Genomic DNA, 6969 nt, shown 5'->3' on the forward strand with positions numbered 1-6969 from the left:
ATTCTCCTCCAACACCCATTATCACCTTCCAATTCAATTCCCTTACAATTAATGGCATTGACTGCATTGGAAATGGCAAAAGTTACTAATTTACTATTTTCTTCATTTTCAGTAGGTTTGAACTTGCATCTCCAATTCATTATTTTACCTTTCTTCCCCTATATCATATTTTCAAGTTTTTTTTAATACACCTGTTCCCGTGTGGGCAGCTGAGGGAGTGGTTGGGACCTTCTATGTGAGCTAGAGAGGGTGTGACCTCTTTTTGGGCATTTCACTTGAGTTCTGTGACAGCAACAGCACTCAATCTTGGGTTGAGACTCAGGATTTTGCAGCTGCAGCTGGCAGCTCCATGTGAAAATAATTCAGTGTATTTGTCTGCATATGCAGAACATGTGTAAGTATATACATGCAAACACATATATATTCTCAGTCATACTCATAAATGCTTTAATTCAAGAACAGATACTCTTTTCTTGTTCTGTATTTCAATGTTTCCATGCTCAAGAGTGTCACAGTTTGTTAAAAAAAAAAAAAAAAAAAAAAAAAGTGATTCTCAAAGCTCTGCTGCAGTAATGGTTTTGTATGAACTAAATAAAAACCTCAGGCCTCTCTGTTCCAAAGAATTTTATTGTAGTTAACAACTCAGCCAGCTGTCAAGTGTGTTGTCACCAGGGCCCCCTCTCTCCCTGTAAATAATGACACCAGTGAATGTTGGATTTCTGGAGCATCTCAAACATATAGGCGCTGTCTTACAGATGTACAGAAGTTTTTCTCTACCACTTTGGAAGGGATGGTAGCTTAAAAAAAAAAAAACACCTCTGTTATTTTTTGCAAAAGCTATTTAGTGATGATAAGGTTTCACAGACTTCAAATTAGTTTACCTATATCAATTTGCATGAAAAATATGCAAAAAGCCCTCCCTGAACATTGTCTGGATGGGGCTTTATTTTTCTAATAGCTAATATTTTTCTAATTTTTAATAGTTGTGAGTTCCTTCCAGGAATCAGTTCTGGACTTGACCTCTCCAGTGCCTGCTCCATTCCTTGTGTTTGAATGGGTTTCTTACCAGGAATAACCTCCTTTATGTATGGAGAATTTATAGGGACTTTTATTTGCCTGATGTATAATTCTTAAATTTATAAACTTGACATTTGTAGTGTTTCAGTTATTTCTTTTTTCCTTTTAAAAGTTGATTGCAATTTATCCACTTGTAAATCTCTGTTTGAACTGTAATGCATTTTTATTGCCCCTTTTTCAAGGATTTGCTCCAGAAATGTTCTCTGTGCATCAGGTGAATGTGGAAAAGGTATTCAGTAATGTGCCAAAGTTGAGCTTTACATTTTTTTATAAAAACCCAGTATTTCAGGAATAAGTTCTACATCTAAAAAACATAAAACTGGGAATTGTGACTTAGAAGTAGTACAAAGAATTTTGTAACAAATTGATCCCCAAATTTTATTCTTTAAATAATGTGCTGGTTCTGTGGAAATTTACCTTTAGGAAACACAACTGGACGTGGTTCACTGGGGCTCCTGGGAAGTAGGGATAGAAATGGTGAGTTTTTGTAAAATTTATTCTTGCTGATATTTTTTTCCCCCTTTATTTTCCCTCTGTCTCCCAAGACAGGTTCAGAGCATAGTGAAGTCTATTTTTTCAGAGAACAGATGTGATCATTAAGAACTGAAAAAAATTTCAAAAAGTCATGAAAAAATAAATGTCAAGTTGGCCATGAAAAGTCTACCTGTACCCTTATTCTTTTCAACCCATGATATAATACTGCTTTTTTATAAAAAAAATTATATATATATATATATATTTTATCTCCCAAGTTTCACCCATACAGCTCTACTATTGCTTTCTACACTAACTGGTCAAACGGTATGAGCAGGAAGATTATTTTGACGGGAAAAAGAAGTGTAAATCAAATACAATAAGTTTTTGTGTGGTTGTTACAAGGTTTTTGTTGCCTGTACCATAGGTAGTGCTTTAGTTAAGGAAAATTAGGGCTTGCAACTCAATTTCTTAGGTGAGGAGTGATTTATGATTGCAAACATATATTCAAAATAATAAACATTTGGTAAATTTGCACACTCCTGACTTTGCTATATATAATTCTTTCCTGTGTGTAGCATTAGTGTCTTGTGAGTAAAAAACTTCTCATAACATGTCCTCCTGCAGCACTGCTAAGCTCAACTATTGAATGCAATTTTTTGTGTGCTATTAGGTAAAGAAAAAAAAAAAGAAAAAGTTCTTTATCTAAAAGGCTTTATGGTCTTTCTACTATGGCCAGGGGAATTTACAAGTTGCCATTGTTTTTCAGTGCAGTAAAAATATGTTGAGAATTACCAGTGTACATATAATGCATTCAACATTCACAGATCCACAAAAAAGCTGTTCCCCAGCTTGCTCTTGGTGAATTAAAAATTACTTGAACATGCAGTTATACTGGTTTTTAGGTGTTTTCAGGTTTAGGAAGATGATGCTGAGCCTTTAGACACAGAGTTCTTTACAAGAGTTTCTACTCAGCTTTTTGCGGTGATGACCAAGTTTTCTGTAGGTGATGTAAAATAGTTGTAGTAACTCACAGTACAATACAGCATTAATGATGTGCTTTGTTTCTAAATCTTAAAAAATAATCTTAAAAAAATAAAAATATAAATATAAATAGTGACTCCACTCCTGCAGAGCCCAGACTAAGCACTATGAAAAAACTCTAGAAAAGGAAAACAGATCCTGCTCTGATGCTTTGGTGCTCTAGGATTCCTAAAATCTTTATTCCTAATATTGGTGCCTTGGCAAAACCAAAAGACAGGCAGATGTACAAAAAAGCTTGACATGTATTTGGAGTCTCAGTTTCTGGTGGTTTAATATTCAGAGTTTTTCATGAAAACAGTCACCAAGCAAGAGAAGAGAGATCCTAACAGCATGTATGAATATACAAAGATTGCAAATAAATGATTGTTTTACAAGATGGCAAAATTTAATAGGGCACCACAGTGTTCTGTTCTAAGAAATTGTTCTTTATTTGAATTGAAGTTTGCAAAACAGGATAAAAACTGAAGTGTCCAAATTTTCAGTTGAGAGAACAATTACTTTCATAAATTGAGATTAAGTAAAATTCACTACTGGGAAGTGCAAAATAAAGCATTTATTTTGAAGAATCTCCTGAGCTAAATGACCCATGCCTATCCAGAGAATCACTGGGGTCATTTTAGCATATGAATTTTCTCTTCCCCAAATGCTCTTAAAGGGCAAAAAGAACATGGGATGGTGAAATGGAAGCAAATATCATGAAAAGGTGAATGCAAACCTGAAGTTTCTGGTTCAGGCTGTGGATAAAAAGTGGATTATGTCTTTAAATGAGAGGTCACTGAGCTGCAGTGTTGGTATCCCAGCTGTTCACCTCCTGATCCTCCAGGCCAGGAGTTGCTGGGGGTTTCCCAGATTTTGCCTGTCCGCACAAACCCCCCAAACCCACAGTGTCTCTCCATTCTGAGACTGCTTTTTGCTCGTGGAGTGAACCTGGTCTCCTGCTGCATCTCTCCTCAGGCCACCTGCAACTCCTTTGGATTTTAATTCAACACCACCTCAGGTTCTTTTGCCAGCAAAAATACTGAGTTCAGCTGCAGCTGCATCAATTAGCTCCTCAAGCCTGCAAGTGGTGACACCAGTGACACTTTTTTGGGGGAATGTTGGACCTACTGGTGAGTCCATAACTGTAATGATCAATCTTCCTTTTCATGTTGCTGTGTTTAAACATTCTTTTAGCACCATGGGCTTTGAAGGTGGCAATCCCCTGCCCTTCACTGATAAAAAACACACCAATGTTTTGCATCTGTCACAACCGAGATTCACAGATGTGCAGCAGCACAGATGCACAGATTTATTTTTTTAAATAAAAAAGTATTTATTTGTTTATTTATTTATTTATTTCTGTTGCTCACAGATAACTCTGATTTTGTGGCCCCTCAGGACAAGACAGACATTGAGATGCTGGAAGGAGTCTTGTGAGGAGCAGCTGAATGAGTTGGGGTTGTTTAGCATAGAGAAAAGGAGGTTCAAGGGAGACCTTATCACCCTCTCCTTTGAGAGTGAGGTGGAGATCAGACTCTTCTCTCAGGTAACAAGGGTCAGAATGAGAGGAAACATCCTCAAGCTGCACTAGTTGAGGTGAGGATGGGATATTAGGTTAAAATTTCGTCACCAAGAGAGTTTCCAAGCACTTGAACAGGCTGCCCTGTCAGGAAAACACCACTGCAGCTGTTCAAAAAGCAGTAGATGCAGTGCTTGCAGACATGCCATAGTGGTGAACTTGGAAATTTTAAGTTTAGGGTCAGACTTGATGATCTTGAAGGTCCATTCCAACCTAAAATATTCTCTGAACCTATATAATGGGTATCTTGTGGTCACTGAATGTAACTGTGCTGTAGTTATCCTGTGCTTGTCCCAGAAAATGTCCCTCATCAAGTGTGTGAGCTCTTCTAGGGGGGCTCTCTTCATCCTCCCAGCATATGGAGGTTTTAGCTTTTATATTTTTCACATTTAATGCTGCTTTAGTGTATGGGTCTGAGCTTCATATTATGGGATGGTGAGCTCTCTTGACAGAGTAGGGAGACAAAACAATTCCTTTTCTAGCTGGGGACCAAGGACGAATGATCCAAATCTCGGGGCAAGAGCATAAACAACATGGACTGATGAGAGAAAAACAAGCAGGATGGGAGTTCATGGGCCAAAGCTGGAATTGGACAATGAACTCCAATATGCAAATGGACTAGAACTTATAAAAATGAGAGACCAGTTGTCCATTTTTTGACCATTTTGGTTCATCTTGGGTGTGGCCCTGTGTGGGCTCTTGTGCTGCCCAAGGTGTATCTATTGAGGCCTTTTAAAAAAAATCCCTGCTTTATTCTTTAACTCCATCTAGTCTCTGTTGTAGGTCAGCCTTCACAAGGCATCATGGGCAGGACCTGCTTTTATTTGGAGTATTTTGCTGATAGTGCCTTCTAAAATATCAAAATCTTCTCTGTTGACTCTTCTGGCCCTACACTAGTCTGTTATTCTGAAAGTGGAGGTGCATTTTTGATTTCAGGGTTTAAGACTCCTGCTAATTTGCAATTTACCCAGGCCAGGCTTGTCTTTCCACTGAGGTAAAATAGCTTTAACCTTCTTTAGAAGGATGAAAGCCTCTGCCTGTGTTGTTAGTTTTTTGTTTCTTTTGGTTGTTGTTTTTTGTCAAGCAAAATACAGATCTACTAGAATATGCTTGGTGAAAGAATTATAAATCAATAGTCTCTTTTGAACAAACTTTTGAAGCTACTTGAACTCTTCCAGCAAAAATTAGGGTTTCATTCAGGTGAAACCTGAATTAATTTAGTTCATTCCTCAATGAGCAGTTGAGGATAACTGTGCTGAGAGGGACTCAAGGACTGGAGGGGATTATTGGGATGATGAGGAGTGCACCCATCAGCCAGATGAAGAAAAATGGACCTCTGGAGCCCAGAGAAATGGGAGTCATTTCAAGGACTGAGCAGATGGATTAGAGCTACAGCAGCAGCAAACACCAGAGGTTTATTACTGACCTCATGGGCCACTCACCAGGACGGGGATGACAGGTGGAAAGCAGTACCTGTTTCCAGTGTTTTCCAGGGCTTTGGTGTGGTTTTTTTCAGGTTGACAACGAAATGAAGCAAAATTTTTCTTTTTTTTAGTCCAGCTCTGGGAGACAGAAGAGTGCGCACCAGGTATCTACTTTGTCTTGCTGATTTCAGGCAATAATTTTTGATGGGAGAAGTGCACACCTTAAGTCCTGCTCAGCTTGACTCAGAAAAGAGGGTTTTGGTTCAGATCACTTTTGGGCAGAACTGGTACTTGACATTTCCATTAAAAGTAACCACATTACTTGCTGCAGGAGTTGCAAACTCCTTTGTTTATTTTATTTTATTTCCAGGGGGAGGAACAGCTCCTCAAAATGCCTAAATGCAGAGGAATGGTACATGCCAGTGTGCATGTGTATGCACTCACCTCTCCATACATTTAGAAAACATAAAGGGAAATATGTCCTGAAGTGGAAGCACCAGAGGATTTATTTGTGACCCTGCAGTGATACAACTCTATCAGTGTCACAGAGATGGTGCTGATTTATACCAGAGTGGGGTCAGAGAGCAGAGTCCCTCAGCACCCAGAGCAGCAGGGATGGTAAAAAAAATCAGCCTGAGGCTTTTCTCCTTTGCTGCTTTGCTTTTTCAGGTCTCTGCCATGGATGACTTCTGCCTCTTCTTCCAGCAGGACATGGATGTGGCAGCTGCTGAGGCTTTGCATAAGTGGGAAGGATGAGCAGCACTGTGGAGGGCCTGTGCTGACAGAAAATACACCTAATGCAACACAAATCAGGATAGATCCCTTCCCACAATGTCGTTCCTCTCATGAAACTTGACAGAAAAGCACAACAGAGGCAGCTGGGTTTGCTGCTAATCTCTTGCCTTTCACCTGGGTTTGTGTTTCCTCTGTCCTAATGTCTCCTGTCAGCTTTTGCTGTGTCCATCTTTCCTTTTCTGCTGAGCCTCTACCATCAGGCAGCAGAGGGGATCTAATTTAGGGTTCAGCCATCAACAGGATATAAATTTGGCAGCATGTCACAAGCATGCTTCAATATGCTGTGTAATTTATAAGGCAATGCATCCATTTTTAAGGCCAGCCTGAATCCCAGTATATCAAAAAGCAGAATAGATTGCTGCTGCCACTTAGAATAATGTGTCCAGAAATACATTGTGTGAGGGGCCTTGTATCTATCAATGAAAGTGTTTTAATTCTCCTTTTAGTGGCTATGTACCATGTATTTAGTAGAAGTTATGGCTAGGATGACTTCATTGATAAAGCTCTATTTCATGTAGCACAAAGGGAGAACAAAAGAGGTAATAATCTCTGGTGTATCGTGTGGATTCCCATTGTGTGGCATTGACTTCAGGGGAC

Source organism: Motacilla alba, chromosome 1 (genome assembly GCF_015832195.1).
Source record: "Motacilla alba alba isolate MOTALB_02 chromosome 1, Motacilla_alba_V1.0_pri, whole genome shotgun sequence".
In the NCBI taxonomy this organism is placed as follows: Eukaryota; Metazoa; Chordata; class Aves; order Passeriformes; family Motacillidae; genus Motacilla; species Motacilla alba.